This window comes from Penaeus vannamei, chromosome 15 (genome assembly GCF_042767895.1).
Source record: "Penaeus vannamei isolate JL-2024 chromosome 15, ASM4276789v1, whole genome shotgun sequence".
Lineage (NCBI taxonomy): Eukaryota > Metazoa > Arthropoda > Malacostraca > Decapoda > Penaeidae > Penaeus > Penaeus vannamei.
The window spans coordinates 29,528,792-29,536,291 of NC_091563.1; positions in this window are offsets into that span (position 1 = coordinate 29,528,792).

Sequence of the window (7,500 nt, forward strand, 5' to 3'; positions counted from 1 at the left end):
AAACAATGTGGCTTTAAATATATGTTGTTTCGGGAACTCGGGTCGAAAGTCATGTCACGAGATCATCTTACTTGACCTTGACTACTTGCGGAGAACCTGACCTCGAATTGCGTAATATGAATGAATTGTTATGTACACCTTAAACATGATGATAATAATAGCAATGATAATGCTAATCATAACAAAAATGATAAGTAGGATGATATCATAATCATAATAAAGATTATCATAATAATAATCATAATAATGATTATCATAACAATAATCATAATGATGATGATATTAGTAATAATAATAATAATAATAATAACAACAACAATAATAATAATGAAGATAACATTGATAACGATGTTAAAAGTAATATTGACAATATAAATTATGATAATGATATGAAAATAATAAAGATCATATCAATAATAATAACACCAACAACAATAATGATAATAAAAATAATATCAAAAATAATAATGATAACAATAATAACCTTGATGATACTATGATACCAACAATAACGATAGCAACCGTGATGACAATGGCAATGATAATAATAATAAATAATAAATGATGATAATAACAAAAAATAATAAATGATGATACAAATAAAAATAAGAATGATAATAAATAAATAAAAATAAGAATGATAATAAATAAATAATAATAATGAATACATAATCATAAACAATCGCAAATAATATTGATAATAATAATATTAACAATAATGATAAGTGGTGATAACAATAACAATAATAATACTAACAATGATGATAACACTGGTGATAATAATAATGATGATGATGATGATGATAATAATAATAATAACTACAATAATTATGTTAATAAAACTACAATAATATTAATAATAATGGTCATAATAATGAACATAATTATTAAAATGATTATAATCATGATAAAGACAATAACAGTGATGGTAATAACGACAAAAATGATGACATTAATGAATAATAATGATAACAATGATGATATGATTATGGTGATGACGATAATGATTATGATGATGATGATGATGATGACCATGATATTGATAATGATGATCATGACCATGATATTGATAATGATGATCATGACCATGATATTGATAATGATGATCATGACCATGATATTGATGATGATGATCATGACCATGATATTGATGATGATGATCATGGCCATGATATTGATAATGGTAATTATTAATAATAATAACAATAATACTAATAATAAATACTAAGTTCCTCCTACCAGCAGCAGGCTCAGGACCTGTTGGGCGACGCCTCCGCCTGTTTTCCTTCGACCCCGAGAACGACCTTCCACCTTCATCTGTTGTGTCCATGGCGTCTCGTCGGCGACAGTGGTAAGCTTGGCTGCTGATTCCCTGTTCTCCTCGTCTCCCTCCCTTCTCCCTCACTTCGTCTTTGTTGACTGAGGAATGTTGATGCTGTCTTTGGTCTGACGACCTTGCTTTCTTCCTGGATTTCCTAAGAGCGCGGTTGAACTGGCCTTATATTTGTCTAGGACCTGGCGAATATTAGAGTGTTAAGCCAGTTGTTTTAACTGCGAAAAGCACCGCCGTAATAGACCGCACATGCCTCTCGCTTGAATAACACCGCGCATACTTCTCGTTTGAACAACACGGAGCACAAGGGCTTATTCTGTTTCACCGAAAGTTTCGCGTTTCATGGCGTATATATTTTTTTTATCAGAAAGAAGCATGGAAACCGATTTACAGATTCAAAATTTATTAATATGAGTGTAGATAGTCAGTTTCAAATTAGCCATTTCTTGATCTTTTTTTTTTTTTTTTTTTTTTGGGGGGGGGGGGGGGACACGAATATTGTAATAATTAACTACATGTTATACATAAATTATCTAATAAAACTTGTTTACTTTATATATATTGTTAATTTCTTTAAGGGACTTACAGAAAATACTTTTTCATTGCACCCTGGGAAACCAGGAGATACCCGAGGAAAAAGACGCTCTAGCTCCTTATCGCTGGCTCCCTCAGCCCCCCAAGATCTCGCACCAATATGACCGATTCGGCCAGATAGCCACGCCTTAAACTGGAGCAGAACGCCCATCACCCATGCGTTCGAAGGCGGGCTGGGAGGTGTACAAACTCCCTTTCTTAGATACTCTAGTTCATCACTGCAAACGCATTGCTAGCAGTTGCCCAAAACATCTGTCTTAGGTACCCAATCGAAATAGCTGCGCACAAAGACACACTAGTCTTTCCATCTTTGCTATTTGCAAGCCTTATCTTCTACACGCAATGAAGTCATTAGAAAAAGAATAAGATGATGTGACCAAAATTCACAAGAAAGTCGCACACTTGTAGCGAGGGATGTCTCCCAATCTCTCTTTATCTTGTTTGCTCAGCCCGCGTTTGTTCGTCAAAGGCCGCACTTGCTTCACTCCCAGCTTAGAACCAGCTGAGCCTTGGTTGTGCGGATAACATGACAATGCGAATAGAACAGCCTACCCGTATGCAGCTAATTATTTATCGCAGCATTAACTATGGAGCGAGCTATGATGGCGCAATTATCGGTAGGCCTATATCCAGGCTGTGCTAATTCTTCCTAAAAGGACGCCATTACCAATACACACACAAAAAAGTATGGATGGAGCGGCTACGGTGTTTGCTATCAGATTAGGCCTCTTAGGGGCGATGGTGTCACACTCACCTCCTGGTGTGATATCCTGCGTCATCCCCACATCAGTAATACCCAATACGCCGAGAAAAGTGAATAATTTAAGCAATGATGTATTCAACGTTTGTACTAAAATTGGAAACAAAATATCAGTTGTATTTATATGTTTATACATATTCATACTGTATGCATTTATGTATGACATATAAATATCAATGCACATATATTTGTACAATTATTCCAAAGCAAAAGCAAGAAAATCTGACTCTACGGGTTTATATTAATCTACAGAACAATTTGGAAAAAAAATCCTCTGACAGGCTTTCCAAATCACTGGATAAGCTACCATACTCCTCCTTTGCGCCTTTTAAACATCCAGGAGATTTTTGCGCCATCCAACGAACCATTACCTAATTATCATTACAGTGACATCAACCCAGATGGTTGATACATGGGGAAAGTATGGAAATATAACAGAAAATGCACATAAAATAAATAAAGAAAATTGAACGCAATATCCGATTAATTTGACAACTGAGCACGGCTTACATAATAGCGTAGTTGTTTCTCTTTCTTTTTTTTTTTTCATTCTCACGATTTTAATATTTCAGAACATTCCCTTTCTATTTCAGCACTCTTCACTTCCGTTCCAATTATTCCTATTATTCAAACGCCTTCACCTGAATTATCTGAACCTAACTAAAGCTATGCCAACTTAATCCAACTTAACGAAAAATCAACACAACCAACCTAAAATCTAACCTGAAGAGTCCAACTTTGTTTTCGACGCCGCAGCTTGTTGGGCTTCGATTTTGGCTGCGGTTTCCTTGTTGCCGCCAGAGATCTCGGAGTTTCAGCCTGAGAAGCACGCAAAACAGGCCATGTTGGGCTGTTTAGTCATGATCGGAAATGTATTTAATCAAAATAACACACAAATACACACCATGTGTGTGTGTGTGTGTGTGTATACATATATATATATATATATATATATATATATACATATATATATATATATACGTATATAATATTATATATATAAATATATAACATGTACATATATAATATATACACATATAAAATATATTTACATATAAAATATCTATATACATATAGAATCACGCATGCATATACATACATACATACATAGAGAGAGAGATAGAGAGAGAGAGAGAGAGAGAGAGAGAGAGAGAGAGAGAGAGAGAGAGAGAGAGAGAGAGAGAGAGAGATTAAAAGAGCGAGAGAGAGAGAAGCGAGAAGCGAGAAGAGAGAGAGAGAGAGAGAGAGAGAGAGAGAGAGAGAGAGAGAGAGAGAGAGAGAGAGAGAGAGAGAGAGAGAGAGAGAGAGAAGCGAGAGCAAGAGAGAGAGAAGAGAGAAGAAAGCGAGAGAGAGAAAAAAGAGAAGAAAAAGAGAGAGAGGCGGGGAGGGAGGGAGGGAGAGAGGGAGAGAGGGAGAGAGGGAGAGAAGGAGAGAGAGAGAGAGAGAGAGAGAGAGAGAGAGAGAGAGAGAGAGAGAGAGAGAGAGAGAGAGAGAGAGAGAGAGAGAGAGAGAGAGAGAGAGAGAGAGGGAGAGAGAGAGAGAGAGAGAGAGAGAGAGAGAGAGAGAGAGAGAGAGAGAGAGAGAGAGAGAGAGAGAGAGAGAGAGAGAGAGAGAGAGAGAGAGAGAGAGAGAGAGAGAGCGAGAGCAAGAGAGAGAGAGAAGCGAGAGTAAGAGAGAGAGAGAAGCGAGAGCAAGAGAGAGAGAGAAGAGAGAAGAAAGCAAGAGAGAGAGAGAGAGAGAGAGAGAGAGAGAGAGAGAGAGAGAAGCGAGAGCAAGAGAGAGAGAGAAGCGAGAGCAAGAGAGAGAGAGAAGAGAGAAGAAAGCAAGAGAGAGAGAGAAGTACTGATGCCAAGTCAAGCCCCTTTAGAGCAAGATTATCCTATTCACTTGAACAGTTTATGTAGGGAAGTGAAAAGCAACCAATTACTTATTTATATAATGAAAGAGCGCGCGACACACACCACATATCTATACCTATAATACTCTATCTATTTACTTATACAAGAAGATATCAGATGTTGCTTCTTGAATAGTTTCCACTTACTCTTTAACAATCAATCCGGACCCGTTTTTCCTCTAAAATGGCAAATCAGAGGATCGATGCGGTTAGTAGCAGTTTGTACTGAGATAACGCTGTTTAACAAACACGTCTCGTTTGCTTTCACTTGGTAATTTCCGTATTCAAATAAAAACTTGCCTTTCCCTATACGGATTTATAAATTTACAAAATATCCTTTCTGTATGAATTATGTGTATAAATAATTCTCAGGCAGTGGATGATTTTTTCGATGTATTGTACACTGAACTACTATGTCTGCCTATAAACTATAAATCCTCATGGTATAATCTATAACATGAGGATTAATCTATCCCCCAAACAACATGGTCTTATTATAAGCTTGGTTTGGAGGGAAGATGGTATCTGTTACCGTTTGTTTTTTGGACAAAATCTTACCTTAAAACTGGTCGTTGGAGCAGACCTCACAGTGTGGATAAAGTTCCATGCTTTCTGTTGGTAACATTGTGCTCTAATAAAATAGATCGTTTCGTTGTTTCCGAAAATAATGAATAGTTTACCATAACACTAGTGCACTGATCAGCCATAATGAAACTGATGCACAATGCAAACGTTCTACTCAATTCTATTGTTTATCGTCACACTATTATCTATTATCCCACTCTATCAGTTACCGACGTTACTTTTGGTGGTAAATATGGATATGACGCCGAACACCGTTTCCCGAGCGTTTTCAGAAAGCTTTAGCAGTTTCAAATGAAACTAGACATCATTTCCTTCACAAAGCACAGCCACGATATCAACCCTAATAGCTGGGAGGGCATAAGTATCAGGGAAATTGTGTGGTAAAAGCGAATGATCGAAGTAAATCTTTCAAGTAATTTACTTATTGCAAAGCACATTCAGAGTGAATAGGGGTCTTCGCCTCCTAACCCCGCCTAGTCTACAAAATCTCGTATGTTCTGGCAGGTTAAAAGCCTGAGCAAATCTCGTACCGATAATTTCTTACCTTGACAACAAGGTATCTACAACGACCAGCCTGCAAGTCGTCAAAAGTCCTCGTTGTCGCAGTTGACGGAATTGCAACCTCTGTCCACCACTCGTTTTCGTTGTTGCCACAATGTTTTGCATGATGAGAGCGCGAATGCACCTTGCACAGGGCCTATCCATGCGGAACTGACTTCAATTTTACCCGACTTCCTTTGGGTCCAGCTTGTATTATCACGTGATTATGTATTACAAATCTTATTGGCTCTAATAGACTGGTCGCTAGTGTCTGTCGTCACGTCACGGACAAGTGCAATTCCCATTGGCTCATTTGATTTCCCTCGCTTACGTCATCCGCTACTAATCCGTCCAGTTGTTTCGTCGCCTCCTCGCTTTCGCGTCTGCTGGAAGTAATGGGGCTCTTTATTTTTTTTTCGTAGCCTATATCCTACCCTTATTATTAGTTAGGGAAGGAAATGCTATAGAGGAAAATTGTCTTAGAATGTTACGTTCTATCGGAGGCCAAGGTCAGATTTTTCATTTTTTCCGTTTTCCTAATAATAATAGGAAAATTAATCTCGGGAAGCTCGGATGGATATTAATCAAGAGAAAGTCTCTGTTTTTTTTTCAAGATAGTAAATCCAAATTGTTCGATTTTAGTGACAAATGATTATATCTGATAACAATAACACCACTTGTCTTAGCAGACTCACCACATACAGTCATTAACGAGTGTAGTAGACGTAGTGTTAAATACTTATAATTACAACAATATTTGATTGATATTACGATACATCTTGAAAAATATAAATCGCCGTCGCACAACTGTACTTACAAACCGAGGTTAATATTTACGTATTGGATGATGACGTCACGGAAATAAGTTGCCAAGGGCAGATCGCCGTTTCATCTCCAACCATTTTTACTTTTTTATTCATCCATTATTTTAATTAATTACTATTGTTATTGTTGTCGTTGTTATTCATTTTTATCGTTATCCTCGTTATATTTTTGAGCTCTTGCATGCCAACATAAGTACTAAAATATTTGTATAACATCTGTGCGTTAAATAAGACCGATGCGGAAATATACGATAATGAAACGGAATTAATTTTTTACGCTCTTCATTTCCGAAAATACGAAATAAAACCAACGTTGTCGTGATAACATGTATATGGTTTCCAATAGCATATATATATTTCTACTGATCATAATACAAATATAAGGAAAAGCCAACTAAGGAGATATCAATTTGCATCACTGTTATGATAGGCCTATGGATCACATATAGAAAGTCGCTCGGTCTGAAGGTAATAATGTACCTTCTATAACAAGAAAATATTTTCTGAGGATTTTTTTAGTAGGTGTCGTTGATGGGGAAAATATCTCACAAATTACCTACACAGTGAGTTCGCGAGGCTCCCATCTGGGCCGAATTTCGAGTCATAATGTTTCAAGGTCTTCAGTATATAGACCTCGCTCCGTGGGTGAAATAATGGAGTGTTGCATGGAATTGTGTTCAGCGCAAATTTTGGGTATTTTGCATGAATGATACCCTAAAGGAATATCGCGTAGAAACGTTTCTGTAATTACTGCAATATCGACAGAATTTTATTTCAACTTCATTCCAGGATTTCCTAAGTAAACGCCATTATTTGATAGGGTGTTATGCGTGTTATCCGGCTTTTCTTTATTTTATTCTCTTTAAGATTTTGTATTTGAGTATTTTAGAAACACCCTTACTGAGTTAATCAAGGATTCGGATTTCTAACACGCGTCACCTGCAAGTCTTTTGCCGTTCAATGAAAC